Genomic DNA, 15,747 nt, shown 5'->3' with positions numbered 1-15,747 from the left:
AATTATAGCAAACTCAAGAAAGTTTTCTCTTTTTTTTAAATCAAAAACAAAACCAGACTACTTCTTAAATGCACTATTAGGAACTGTAACTGTTCCTAAAAGTGCCTGATATATTTCTATCCATGCAACATTAAAACTAACAAGCGTCTTTTCAATTTCTTTTAATGATGGGGTATACAATAAAAATACAGCGGTGCTTCATTTAGCCAAAGGAGCTGGAGCAAAAAGGACCTAAATAAATAAATAATAACTTGCATGGGCCACTTACCAAAAATAAAATCATTTCATTCAACCTTTTACAGGAGGCATACAGCATGTTGAAAGCAAAAATTCCCATAACACAAACTTCCACTTAAAAATCATTGCCAAGGGCTGGAACCATGGCAGGATGCTATTTCTTTTTCAATTTATTTTTTAATGCTTGGGTATTAATGGCATGGTATAATAAGGCAGCAAGGTATAATAAAAGGTGTTAGAAAACCTAGCTCCCGAACTTGCAAGTTCTAGCACTTAATCTGTGCGTGACTCAGGGCATGTGAAGATGTATCAGATTGTCAGCTGCCTCCTCTATAAAAGACAGATAATAAAACTTGCCCCTCTTACTTCACAGGGTTTTCTGAGGGTTAAACAGAATAGTATATGAAATGGATCTTTATAAACTTACATTTATGATTGCTAGTAGATTATTACCACTAATCTTATTATCTGTATGGTAGTAGTGCAAGGCGGGGCGCTAAGATAAATGTGACTGGGCCAGGCTTTGGGTTTTCAGGATGGGTGCTACAGACTGAGTATCCCTTATCCAAAATGCTTGAGACCAGAATCTTTTGAATGTCAATTATTTTCAGATTCTGGAATATCAGATATCTTAGGGATGGGACCAAAGTCTAAACCCAAAATTCATTTATTTTTCATATACACCTTATACCTGTAGCCTTAGATTGTATACAATATATTTTAATAATTTTGTGCAGGAAATACAGTTTTGACTGCATTTTGACTGTGTCCTATTGCATAAGGTCGGGTATGGAATTTTTCACAGATGGTATCATGCTGGCGCTCAAGAAATGTTGGATTTTGGATTCTGTATTTTCAGATTACAGATTCTCAACCTATACTGCTAAAAACTTTGGCAAGAAATACAACTTCTTTGGAGTGTTACTTCTCCTTATATGAAATGGGTCATCACCAATCTACCCCACCCAATTTCTCACATATAACCCTGGGAAAAGTGGGATATTCTTTATAAGAAAATCAATCACTATGTGCCTTCGCAAGGCACTGGGCAATACAACTGGGGAGAGAATAACCACTGCTTCACAATCAGCAAAAAGATCCAGGTTAATAATCTATCGTTATCACTGGTCATCTCTTTGATCCACTTCTCTGATGTATGTTGGGTCAGGCTCAAAATCAACATTTTCCAGACAAGTACGCACAATTCTCCAAATTTCTGTTGAAAATATCCAGCTCACTTCCACAATGCTTGAATTTTCCTAAGAAATTGACCTTATGTTTCTCCATGAACAATATTTACTTTAAAGACTAAGCACGTTCTCTTAAGGGTGGTTGTAGACAACCTATACCCGTGGCCTGTTTTTGTACAGCCTGTGGGCTAAGAATATATTTTACATTTTTTAATGGCTGAACAATTATCAAAAGAAGATTATTTTATGATGTACAAAAAATGATATGAAATTCACATTTAGGTGTTCATACAGTTTTGCTGAAACACAGCCAGGCTCATTCATTGCTGTGTTGACTTCAGCAGCAGAGTTGAGTAGGGATGGAGAGTAAGTAGCCCAGACAATTCTGAAGGTATTTACTGGCTGATCTTATTTTACAGGGGAAGTGTACTGCTGCTCTCCAACCTCATCTCAGGACATGCTAACAATACCCATTAGTAAAACCATGAAACATATTTGGAAAATATATACCAAACCAAAAGGCAACTACCATTTCCAAAGCACTTGGCATCAATACTTCTAACCTTTAAAATAACTATGATTTAGGTACTACCGTCACCCTTCTCTACAGATGAAGGAAATAAGCTTAGCAAAATTAATTTCCCAAAGTAACAAATCAGTAAGTCAGGAATCTAATCAGTTCTCTGTGATTCCAAACCTGGCAATTATTAATATGTGACCCAGACTGGCATACACGTTCATTAACAGGGTTGGGGAAGGTACATCTGAGACCAAGTTTTGAGACTTCCCATTCCTATCAAACTGGAAATGCTCTGACCAGGGGCACAGCAGAATGTGGGGAACTAGGGTCCAAGGTTAAGACAGGCTGAGTCAACACACACATCACAAATTGGCCCAGCTCAGCCCTTCTCCACATTCAGTTCATACAGACAGGTCCATGCCAAGGACTCAATGCCTGTCTGCACAAACACGGACCTAAGAGCAGTAAAACAGAGTGGCTGTTGGCCCTCGAGCCCTCAAGACTGATTTTTCTAGACAGAGAGCTAACAGAGACTCTAGGGTCAGCACAGGGTGAACGGTACAGTAAATGTTGGGAGAAGGCTATAGAGACGAAAGGACTCTTCTTCAAGTATTGAATGTGGGCATATAGACTGGGTGGACTTTATTTATTTATTTATTTATTTATTTATAGAAAGAGTCTCATTCTGTCACCTGGGTAGGGTGCTTTGGTATCACCTTAGCTCACAGCAACCTCAAAATCTTGGGCTCAAGAGATCTCTTGCCTCAGCCTCCCGAGTATCTGGGACTACAAGTACCTGCCATGACACCCAGCTAATTTTTCTACTTTTAGGAGACAGGGTCTTGCTTTTGCTCAGGCTGGTCTTGAACTCCTGAGTTCAAGCGATTCTCCTTCCTCTGCCTCGCAGAGTGCTGGGATTACAGGAATGAGCCGCCTCCCCTGACCCAGATGAGCCTTCTTGGAGGAGGTTTGAACAAGACTTCGTTTGGAAAAGTCTCTAAATCAAACTTCTGAGACTGGCAATCTCAACCTAACCCTTTGGGGGATATATTCAACCAAATTGTGAGCTATGAATAATTACTCAGATACTCCCAAACACTGCACCTCTGGTTTAAGTTGAGAACATCTGTAATTTTTTTTGTACTTTTCCTCATTTTTTCTTCATTTACGTCTTGTCGACACAAGTGGAAATGAACATTTCTTTGCAGAAAAGTTTTCAGTTTAGAAGAATAATAGATGTAGTTCACATTGCCCTGCTGCAGAGTCATTCAAATCAGAATTCTTTCATCCTACTCTCATCGTGCCATCCAGTTCTACAAAAGTCCTCAAGAAAAGCTGGTGAAGACAGCAACCAAATGCCATAATCGAGGCTATTTTACTGTGTCTTTCAATTTCGTTAACTCTTATTGAGCCCTCCAGTCTACTCTGTGGTTTATAGACAAGAAGAAAAACCCTAGCATGGTCTATCTAGCAAATGTAACATCCTCTCCTATAAAATGAGAGCATCGCACCCTTCATTCAGCAGAATATTTAGCAACCATTGCAATTCTAACCCCTGCCTAGTCAGGAGAAGTTGTGGCTCTCCCCTGGGCTCTGCAGTAGCTCGCCCTACAAAGCCCTCCTGCCTGCCCAAAGGAAGCTCAGCTTAGTTTTTGTTTTCTTTCCTATGCATTATCAGCTCTGGAATCCTGGGCAGGAGTCATCTAGGAGGAGGAGGAAATGCCTTTTTATATTTTTAACCTAATCTTCAATCTACACCATAAACTCGTGTTTTCCTGCCATATAACAACTGTATTCCTATTGTAGATCTTCCATCCAAATACTGATCCTTTGCAATACTAGTCTCTTTCTATAATATTCAGGCTGTAGTCTTCCTTGACAAGAGCCTCATCAATTACTCGGAATGAAACCAAAGGTCATCCATCTTTGTGCACCAACCTTTCTTTTCCTTCTGCTCCTCCTCTGTCCCCTAGTAAAGAGTTTTCTATCTCACCTCTGCCTATCGCACCCCTCCGGACACCAGCCAAAGATCCACGTCCCCATCACTGACTCGTCTCTGCAATCGCCTCTCTCTGATTTGCCATTTCTCCGGCTGCAGCGCCGCCTACACTTCACCCTAAGGTGTCCTTGGACTTGGGCAGCATCCCAGGCGCCACCTCCACTGTTTACACCCCACGACCACCGAGCATATCATAGATCCCCTGATTCCAGTTCCACTCCATCTCGACCTTGAGTGGGCTTGCACTTAGCTCCTAAAGTTTTCCATAATGTCTCCAAGGATGGTTCTTTGGCCAATCTAACAGCTTCTTCCCGGTGATGCCTCAGCATTTCCACCCACTCTGTTCCAGTCATCTTTTGCTTACTTGTCTTTTTCTATCACTGAATACGAGTGGGTTTAAAATATGAATTCATAGGTCTTTGTAAACTTTTCTATCTTTTTTAATGGGTCAGGATAGATTTGAAATTCATCGAAAGTTTGTGAAAAACATAAGTTCTGATTTAATGGCATGAGCAGAAAAATAACCACTAAAATACATCCCGCACACATCTCTGTATCATGCAAATAAAGCTATGAAAGCCGGTGCCTTAATAGAGTTGTATTTTCCTATCTTTTAATCCATTCGAATCTAAAAAGAGATTTGAGTTTTATATATTAAAATTTTCTCTGCAGGAACAATCTTATTATTCCAAGAGAAAGCAATAATGAAATGATGATGAAGAAAATGAAACTCTGAAGTCACTACTCAAGAGGATATACTCCCAGGCAGGTAGAACAAATCTGTTACACATCTTTGGAATGGCCGTATTAAAAAAACTATAGGGGCTAGGCAAGGTGGTTCACACCTGTAATCCTAGAACTCTGGGAGACCGAGGCGGGTGGATTGCTTGAGCTCATGAGTTCGAGACCAGCCTGAGTAAAAAGCAAGACCCTATCTCTACTAAAAATAGAAAAGCCAAGGCAAGAGGATCACTTGAGCCCGAGTTGGAGGTTGGTGTGAGCTATGACACCACAGCACTCTATCCAGGGTGACAGCTTGAGTCTCTGTCTCAAAAAAAAAAAAAAAAAAACATAGAAACCACCAGTTTTAAGTTTTGTTAAATATACTTCCTTATCCAATGTGAACTATTTTACTGTGTTTCTTTTTAAAGATTTTAGGAGGTCAAATAATGAGCAAAAACATAAGTATTTTCATGGAGGCTGGAAGGATTTTATTGAATTGCTTTTTATTACCTTTTCAGAATACATATTCCTGACACCCAATTACAGAGCAATTTTTCCAAATGGACACTTAAGCACCAGAAAACAGAAGTAATGGCTTAGTTTAATTTTACCGATCGTCAGGTCATGACGGATATAAATGTTCCACGTGCTTCCTTATGTCATTAAATCACAACAGAAAGCAGGTGCATTTGAGATTCTCATTCCTTACTCCTGCGCTAAGCCTGGTCTCACTGAAAACTAGCTGCCAGTGATATCAAGTCTTGAATTTCCTTTGTGCCCTGCTGAGCTGACCACAGAAAGGAACATCTGAAAAGCCTCTTAAAAGTGAAAAAGTCGATTCTGTAAAGTTACTAGGCATACTAATATTCTTTTAAAAAATGCAATCAAAAATGTAGAACCTAGTCTTACAAAGGTTCAGAGGTTCAGACCACAGAGGGAAACACTGGAGAACAGATGCTTTGGAATCCCCAAAATCACACATTTTCAAAGTTCATGTCAAGGCTGCAAAAGGAAACTCTTCTTAGAGTAGTAAACACTGAAGCAATGTTAAAAGTTAGGTTAAATGTTAAAAGTTCCTCATGCTCCCCTCCTGAAGAATCTTCTAGAAGCACACGTCACTTCTCTGCTCACAAACCTTGCATGAAGCCCAGAACAACTGCTGAGTCTGAGTCGTGGCCCTGAATGTAAGGAACCATCTTCAGCCCCTTCTTGCCCACCCGTCTCCACCTGCCCACTCTTCCCCTGATATCTGCCAGGGCATTCCTCACACTATTTGGCAATCAGCTATTTACTTGAATGTCTCCACTACTGGACTGTAAGTTCCTCCTGGGCAGGAGCTGGACTCTGTTAGCTGTGGTACCTCTTTCATGCTTTGTACCATGGGCACCAGTGAATTATTCTACCGTTAAATAAACTGAATGGGACAGTCTGAAAGTGACAGCACAAGGTCGCTGCTGTTGCTGCTACTGCTGTTTTCCAGTGGCGGCAGCAATAGGCATCCTGCTGGTCAGGATCAGGTCCTGGGAAAGAGCACTGGGCTATCCCTGTGGGCACTGGCAACAGGGCTTCAAGGTGCCCAGAGTGAAGCCACAGCTCCAAACAGGGCGGGAGCTGAGCATAGTGGCTCACGCCTGTAATCCCAGCACTCTGGGAGGCCGCGGTGGGTGGATTGCTCGAGCTCAGGAGTTTCAGACAAGCCTGAGAAAGACCCCTTCTCTACTAAAAATAGAAAAATTAGCTAGGCCTTATGGCAAGTGCCTGTAGTCCCATCTTCTGGGAGGCTGAAGCAGGAGGATCGCTTGAGCCCAGGAGTTTGAGGTTGCTGTGAACTATGATGTTGCCACAGCACTCTATCCAGAGCAAGAGAGTGAGACTCTGTCTTAAAAAAACAAATAAACCAAACAGGGCAAGGACAACAGACAGGGAGAAAGGAACAGAGGTAAGTCTTCTATGACAGCATTTGCCAGAGTTTGGTTCTGATTCTTTATGCCTTGTTGCCAGTTGCCAGATTATCACTTAAGAGTATCACACTGCTCTTCACCAACTTAAGGCAAGTGTCCCTTAACAGAAGAGAACATGGTAAGGACAGAGAAAGCAAAGGAAATGAAAATAAACCAAGAGAAAAGAGGCAAGAAAAATGGACATGAACCACCATGCGTCTCCCAGCATCAATGTTCCATCTGTTAAATACTCAGGGGGGTTGCTGTGGACGTGACTATTCAGCCCGTGTGTATGAGAGACACAGAACATGATTCACAGTTTACAGAGACACACATCAATGGAGCCACCCAGTAAATACCTGGCATTCCTTGAGTTATTCAATTGTTGATTTAGACTCGGGGAAGTATTGATAACTTTTAAATAGATGTACACATACTTGCAAGATGAAAGAATAGAAATCTTAAAATTTAGCTTTTTTCCCTTGACATAGAGAGAGAGAAAGAGAGAGAAAAATAAAGGTAACCCTGGCAATTTCTTTAAAAAGGTAGTACATTTTTATGTAGCACATGGTTTTTTTTTTTTTTTTTTTTAACTATCAGCCTTTGATCTTAACGCTGGTGAAGACTTCATTTGCCACAGGCTGATAAGTGGATATGGCAGAACTTCAAAACTCATGTCAGCCAAAGAATCTAGAGAGGGAGGAAAAAAAAATCAGACATAAAGCTGGTAAAAGGCAGCTATAAATTTTTTAATGCCTTTTATTTAATTCTACCAAAAGATCACACGGCAGCTATGACCCAGATTTGGTACACGTCTCAAGCTCAACTCACACGTGCACATGGCCAAAATCCAACTTCTTACCCCAAAGATGTGTTTTTCATTAAACTAGTAAATCTTAGAAGGTTGCTGGTAAGACCAGTAAGTTAATAAACTCCTTCTTCATGAGACAATTCAAAAGCCTTCCATTTACTAGGGTAAATCAAGAAGAACTGATGGAGATGAAAATAACAGGACATGAGACGTAATCCTTCATTTAGAAATGACAGCCCAGCAGTCATTATCTACAATTTACATCAGAACTCAATACTTGTTAAGAGAACTTTATAACTCTCTGCCTTACAAAAATTAATGCCAAGGAGAGACCAAACAAGCACAGGATGCATTGGAAATCCATCCTTTCCTTGGCTTAAGGGATGTCAGTGGAGGGAGCGGAAAGATGTGTGTTCATGAGAAGTGCATTGAAAGGGCAGTTCTACCCCCAACCGCGGGGGCAGCAAAGACATGGCTAGACCATTCAGAGCAGCACCCTTGTGACCAGAAACTTGAAAGTATGGAACACCCATCAGTGTAGGATGGATTCCCAAATTCTGGCATAGTCACACAAAGGCCTGCTGCGCGGGAAGGAGAGCAAACACCTAGAACCGCATGTGCCGGAGGAGAATCCTGCGGACGTAACGTGGAGAAGAGAGCAGACAGACAGAAAAAGCAAGCGAAATAAAGCACACAGGCAGCCCCCACCCACCTGCCGCAAGGATCGGGGAACTGCGAGTGTTCATGACAGTCCGTCCCTTTAGCTTGGTTCTAGTCCCACGAAAATATTTGATTTGCAAAAGCCAATCTAACTGCGTGTTTATGATGTGTGTGCTTTCCCGCCTGCACTTCTCCTTCACGCTGAGGGAGGGTCCATTCTAAGAACTTCCAGACAGCTCCCAAATGTCTGCTTTCGGTTTGTCCCCTGCGTGCCCATTCACAAGTCCAGTTCTCTTTCTGAAGTGTGAAACACGCAGCTGTGTATTTCAGACAGCCTAATACAAATATATGCAGACTTTTTTAAACATAAATTTTATTCAATCATAACTATATACATTTATGGGATACAATGTGATTTGATATACAATATGGAATGCTGAAATCAAACTAACATACGCATCACCTCCCTGACTTATTTTTGTGGTTTTGAAATGTAGCCTTGCAGTGTGTACATTAGGTGAGATCCCGCCAAATACGCTCCCTCCCATCTGCCCTCCCTGCCCCTCCTCCCTCCCCTCCCCTCCCCTCTCCTTCTTTTCCCCTCTTTCTTTCTGGACTATCTTCGTGTTTTATCATTAGTATGAATGCGTAAGTGTTTATATATTGGTTTTATAATAGTATTGAGTACATTGGATACTTTTCTTCCCGTTCTTGAGATACTTTACTAAGAAGAATATATTCCAGCTCCATCCAGGTAAACATAAAAGATGTAAAGTCTGCCTCTTTTTTTATGGCTATGCAAACATTTCTAACATATACCAAAATATTACTCCATAACAACAACAACAAAAACCCAAAGTGGTATGCGGGGAGGGAACATGAATACCCAATTCACTGAAGAAGTTTCAATGTGCACTAAGAAAATGAGAACTAGTTTTATTTCATAATATCAAGAAAAAGCAAGATTGAAACATGATATTATTTTCTTTTTATTTTTTGCCCTGACATCAAATTAGGAAGTGTTAGTAAAGGTTTAGTAAAAGTGCATAGGGTATTATTAGCAGGGTAAGCCTGGTGCCTGTTGCACAGTCACACATCTGTACCCCATTTGATGAGATGGATGACCAGTCTTACATGTGCACACCCGCTGGCTCAATCACCCCGGCTGGTACTTACCAAAAAGGGTAATTTAGGTTCTATACAAAGACTTAGCTACAAGAATATTCACTGAAACATTTATAATAGAGGGGCAGAAGTCATAAATGGGCAACAACAGAAGATTAATAATATCCACAAAGCACAAAAAAGTAAGAGAAAAGGAAAAAGAGAAAAGGACAGGAATATATACCAAAGCCTTACTGGCAATGGTTGTCTCGGGGAAATAGATTATTGGTGTTTTTTATTGTTTTCTATTTGCTGCATTTTCCTAATATTTCCCTAAAATTAAAACAAATGTAAAGAATGTTCAATTTAGGAGTAAATGTGTTTTTCAGAGCAGTTTAAAGTTTATATATGATGTGTCATATAGAAAACTTACTGACTTTTAAGGGAAGTGCTTAGTCCTTTTGAAATGTGAGTTAATGATAAATAAAAGGGATGCCAGCACTCTCACCACAATTGCCACAATCAAGTATTTGCTTGAACAGTTTTTTTCTTTCCTAAATCCCCTGCAGGGTTGGGAAGGAGGTATTAGCCGTTGTAAGCTCATGCCCAGTTTAACCCTAATTCCCCAGATAAAATATAACCTGTGAGGATTCATTCATGGCTTCTCCCTGCAGCAACCACCCAACTGACTCAGGGCATAGTTATGTATTAATCATTCTGAGCACAATTACAGGGTTCTATAGTGGTGCAGTGTCAGCCGTTGCAAACTCACTCCATGTTCCAGCTCGTCTAACCCTGGATAGCTCTAGGAATTGCAGTATCACTTCACCCCGTCCTGCTTCCCACTTTAGCATCTAATAAGTGTTACACTCAAAAGCAGCCTTGATTGCAACATTTTTAAAACTGTTCAGAAGTCTAAAAGAAATGTGATCTCACGGCCTTTTCTATCATATAACCAATGGTGCCATAGGTTTCACCAAATGGACATTTTGCCATCAGTAAAGGAAAGAACCTGCTTCCTTAAGTGAAAAGGCCAAGATTTTTCAATATATTTTTTTTTTTGAAGAGGCCAAGATTTTTAAAAACTTTTCCTGTGAAAAGAAGAAAATACTGAGTCTAAATATGGAAGATGACAATTAAAAACAAGAATCTCCAAGTCCTGGGTCAGCGTGATAAAGCAATGCAATTCTATCCACAAGTAGGGAAACGTCTAGAAGAAAGTGTTCCAAAATGTTAACAATTATCATGCGCATGTGATAACATGGACTAACGGTGATTTTTACTTTCTTTCACTATGTTCCTCAGTATTTTTCAGATTTTCCATATTGATTGTGTATGGCTTCTGTGATTAGAAACCCCCACCGAGGGCGGCGCCTGTGGCTCAGTGAGTAGGGCACCGGCCCCATTTGCCAAGGGTGGCGGGTTCAAACCCAGCCCCAGCCAAACTGCAACCAAAAAATAGCCGGGCATTGTGGCGGGCGCCTGTAGTCCCAGCTGCTCGGGAGGCTGAGGCGAGAGAATCGCGTAAGCCCAAGAGTTAGAGGTTGCTGTGAGCCGTGTGACGCCACGGCACTCTACCCGAGGGCGGTACAGTGAGACTCTGTCTCTACAAAAAAAAAAAAAAAAAAAAAGAAACCCCCACCGAATGCTAGACACCATGGAAAATGTGGTGTGAGAAGAAGCAGAGATCTGAGAATCAAAGGCCCTGGGACTTGGGGACTTCTCAGAACTCGCTCAAGTTTATACAGTTTCCAAAGCTTCCTTCCAAAGGTACATCAAAGCCAAGTCACCTGAGTCCTCTGAGAATCCCCTCTGTCACTGCAGAAGCCCTTCAGCATTTATTATCCATGATGGAGACTGAGGACACAGGGAAGAGGAAAGAAAAGGCCCACGACTGTGTCATGATCTGTTTTTGTTTGTTTTTCTTAGAAATGTTATAGTGCTTTTTTTTTTGGGGGGGGGGTGGTAAATTCAACAATTGAGCAGAGTGTACCCCACACTGCACTAAGAACAAAATAATGTGAACTGCTTCAAAGGGGCAGAGGAAGAGCCTATCTACTTGCCAGTCAAGTTCAGGCATCTCATGCCAATAAGGCTACGGGTTTTGAGCAGAAGAGAGGGGCTACACGTGTCCACTGTCTCGCCTCTATGTAGAGGAAACGGAGACCAGCCATGGGTGGCCACCAAGTCCCCTCCTAGCTGGAAGGTTTCAATGACTAGCATTTCTATCCACCAGCAGAATTAGATGGTTAAGATGAAAAAGTGTACGTAAACATATGTGTACGAGGGGTTAAATGAAGGAAATGGCCTCAAAATCATCCCACACTGAGGTAAATGTTGGGTCTGCGCACATTCTTTGATGCTCCCTCCCTTCTCTGTAGCCCAGCCAAGAGGCTCTGTGGCCAAGTGATCAGTGCAGCCGCAGAGCTGGGCAGCACCGAGGCATCCCAACCTCCAGGCCCAGCCTCTGGCCTGGGCCTCCAGTCAATGCCTGGGAGGAGGGGAATAGTTTTCAGCAATGAAGCTGAGATTTTTCTTGAGTCAAGTAAACACTATTCATCATTTATGATGAATACCTTCTATTCACCTGGACACTTGATAAGCCATAAACAACTCTGAAAGAGCTCTGCATCCACCATCCACCTAATATCACTGTCACAGCAATATTGCCTACTACGAGGATAATTCCATATTTTGCAGTTATGAAAACTGAGACTTAGAAAGATGAAGCATCTCATTTAAAATCCCATCACTGGGAAGCGGCAGTCAGGAGGACACCCACAAAGCATGTCTGTGAAGTGGTGAGATTATGTTCTCTGCCTGACTTACGTATGTTCTGGCTGCTACCCTGAAGTCACATCCTGTGCAACTTTTTTTTTTGAGTCTCACTTTGTCACTCTCAGTAGAGGGCTCTGGAGTCACAGCTCACAGCAACCTCAAACTCTGAGGCTCATGTGATCCTCTTGCCCAAGTAGCTGGGACTACAGGCACCCCCCTCAACACCCGGCTATTTTGAGAGCTGGGGTCTCACTCTTGCTCAGGCTGGTCTCTAAATCCAGAGCTCAAGCAGTCCACCCGCCTCGACCCTCCCAGAGTGCTAGGATTACAGCCATGAGCCACCGTGCTCCATCCTGTGCAACTTTTTTTTTTTTTTTTTGTAGAGACAGAGTCTCACTTTATGGCCCTCAGTAGAGTGCCGTGGCCTCACACAGCTCACAGCAACCTCCAACTCCCAGGCTTAAGCGATTCTCCTGCCTCAGCCTCCCGAGTAGCTGGGACCACAGGTGCCCGCCACAACACCCGACCATTTTTCGGTTGCAGTTTGGCCGGGGCTGGGCTTGAACCCGCCACCCTTGGCATATGGGGCCGGCGCCCCACCGACTGAGCCACAGGCGCCACCCAGCAACTTTTAAACTCCCAGAGAGCCCTTGATACAGGCAGTCAGATCAGTGCACAGGGAGTCCAGCCCTCCTGCCCCGGAGCACATGTGATGCCAGGCACAACGGGTCCTCCTCTCTTCCCCGCAAGGCAAACTGCCACGATGGTGGTGATATTTTGATTTTGTATCCTCCCACAGGTGGATGAACTGGAAGTATTCACAAAATACTTGATGTCTGGCTGATGTGGAGAGGTGGTACCTTCATGAACACCAGGGTGGGTTAGCCCAGCTGACAGACACACGGCCAGGAAATGCTCTAAAGCAATCAACTGAAAACAGACACATACAGAGACCTCTTCTCTCTCCCCACGACCTCCAGCATCTCAAGTCACCTTAAGCGACTTACTTCTAAAGCCCCAGCATGGCCCTAATTTCTAAAAAGGGAATTTTTAAATTGCATGAATTTTACTTTTCTGGGCTCTGCAATAAATCTAGCAACATGAATGGAAGAGGGTCCTACACAGACCCGGGTAATGAGGTCACAGTCTACTTTGGCTTTTGTGGAAAGCTACCCATTTATTCTGATTTTGAAGCAAATAAATACTGCAATATTCTGTGACTTTTTTTTTCCTATCCTCCTTCCCTTTCCTTACATGCATTCTAAACGAACTCGCCAGAGTCTAACCAGACCATTCCAAACCAGCTCCTTCACAAGAACAAAGGGCCTTCTGAACCACTCATTCCCCAAAAGCAGAAGGAAGCCCAGAGCTTTTTTCTTTTCTTACTTATTTATTTATTTCTGAGTCAGAGTATCAATCTCTGTCACCCTGAGTTGAGTGCCATGGTGTCTTAGCTGACAGCAACCTCAAACTCCTGGCTCAAGCAATCCTCTCTTCTCAAGCCTCCCGAGGGGGTAGGACTACAGGCACCCACCACAACACCCAGCTAATTTTTCTATTTTTAGTAAAGACGGAGGTCTCACTCTTGCTCAGGCTGGTCTTGAACTTGTGAGCTCAAGGAATAGCATCCACCTTGACTCCCAAAGTGCTAGGATCACAGGCGTGAGCCACCGCACCCAGCCAAAGCTCAGAGATTCTTTGGGAACACGATCAACCACAATACAGCCACTGGCCCTCAGGAAGAGTCCGAGCTCCCTTCCTGGGGGGAGTGAAGAAAAGTAGAAGAGTGAGCAGCTGAGGCTGGAGGCAGCACTTGTGTCTGAAGGAAGCCTCAGTCCTTCCAACTTGGTATTCGGAGTCAGTACAGGCTGGGCACACACTGGTCCACTGCCACGTGGCTTCTGCTTCTGAGAAGCTGCTGAAGGATTACAGAACTCTTTCCCTACTATAATTCTGCAAAGATATCCTGCCTTTATATTCTGCAAAGATATCCTACCATTGAAGGCAATGGAAAGCAGATTCCCAATGGCGTGTGACTTTAAAAAAATTTAAATGTAGTATGGTTTCATGTATTCTATGAGGTAAAAGACTCTCAAATATATATAAAGCATTAATAGTTAAAATATTATATAGTATTAACAGTCTAAAGCCAGGCGATGTGGTACACGCCTGCAGTTCCAACTACTTGGGCGGCTATGGCAAGAGCATCATTTGAGCCCAGAAGTTCAAAGCTCCGGTGGGCTGTGACCACACCTGTGAATAGTTGCTGCACCACTCCAGCCTGGACAATACAGCTGGACTCTGTCCTCCCCCCAAAATATATCCATTTATCTCTCTCTCTCCATATATATATGTATACACACACACACGTATATGCACACATGCTAAGTGTTCAAAATTTTCTGATGGCAATTTTATCAAATTTAAAATCACTTAAGGATACCCATCACTTGCTTATATCTGAACCACTAATTTTTCTTTTCATCTTACTTTTTCATCTAAATCAGATACTCTCAAAGATTTCTCTGGAAAATTCTTATCTATAAGAAATTGGGATTGACCCACAAATTCTGATCTCCTGATTCTTGTTCACATGGAATTGTGATTCAAAACTGGGTCAAGAGGTATCTGCATTGTAAGTCAAAGCTTCTTCCGATGGAATTCACTTTCCAGACACCCCCACGGACTTGGTCAGCATCATCCAAAAAGCCTGTTTGTTAATTTCCTGCCCTTGAAACGGTAAAAGCTCCGTGTCGTTAACCAGCTGGTAGAGTTGAGCAAAGCCTCATAAATCAGCCCTTTGCCCGAGGAGCTGGAGTTCATGGTGGCTCTTCCCTGCACACAGAGAAAACAACTGAAGCACATTCCGGTTCACAAAAGAACATTCACATGTTCACAGACCCCGGCTTTCATCTGTCGGATCACAGTCCGTTTTTGATGAACTGTGTTCATCAACCACCCCCCAGGGCCGCACAGAGGGTGACGGCACCGGCGCGGAGTCTGGCTGCCAGGGTTCAAGGCCCGGCTCCATCACTCCACTCAGCTCCAGCTCAGGCAAGTCACTGAACTCCCCAAGCACCATCTCCTCACTGTGACACGTGCCTGAGCGGCGGGCCTGCAGGGAGGATGAAGTGAGGCTGCACCAGCCTTTTCCGCAGACCTCAGCTCTCAGCAGCCCCGCCGTCCTCGCTGGTACAAAGCGTGTCTGTGAAGCGGTGGGATTATCTTCCCTGCCTGATTTATGTACAGTCAGGCCGCCACCCCCCAGTCACACCCTGTGCAACTTTTTGAGTCCATTAAGTTCTCAGAGAGCCCTTGAGACTAGCTGATCAAAAAACATATCACAAAAAGATAAATGCTTTTAAGTGTAGCCATTTACCATGATGGGTGTATAAAACCCCAGGGGCAGGCCCCCCAAATGCTCACCTTCTGTCACTCACCGTTGTTGTGTGAGCTGGGAAAACAAACATCACCCCTCTGGGCCTCAATTTTTTCATTTTGAAAAGTGGGAATAACAGTAGCTTCCCTCGTAACATTTTGTAGAATGAAAATGAGTGAAGTTATATGAACTTATAGAAAAACATAAACACACACAAAAACACAAAACACTCTGTGACAGTAACTGGACCCCAATTTGCATATTATGTCATGTAATAATGCTAAAAGCAACAGTAACAGCTACAGAATATCAGACTGGGCAAAACCTTTCACATCTTTGATTTCTATAAATCCTCAGCACAAGCTTATTACACTCCTTTTTAGCAAGGAGAAAATCAGAGCTTAGA

At 42.8% G+C, this 15,747-nt stretch overlaps 1 protein-coding gene across 1 annotated transcript in view; it reads right to left on the bottom strand.

The window, feature by feature from the left end:
* The window catches only part of GLI3 (GLI family zinc finger 3), a 298,826-nt gene that overhangs the window by 219,165 nt on the left and 63,914 nt on the right, over positions 1-15,747 (bottom strand). The gene's annotated exons all lie outside the window — the stretch shown is intronic.

Source organism: Nycticebus coucang, chromosome 11 (genome assembly GCF_027406575.1).
Source record: "Nycticebus coucang isolate mNycCou1 chromosome 11, mNycCou1.pri, whole genome shotgun sequence".
NCBI lineage: Eukaryota > Metazoa > Chordata > Mammalia > Primates > Lorisidae > Nycticebus > Nycticebus coucang.
The sequence above is the reverse complement of the archived record's forward strand: the minus strand, read 5'-3'. Positions and strand labels throughout refer to the sequence as shown.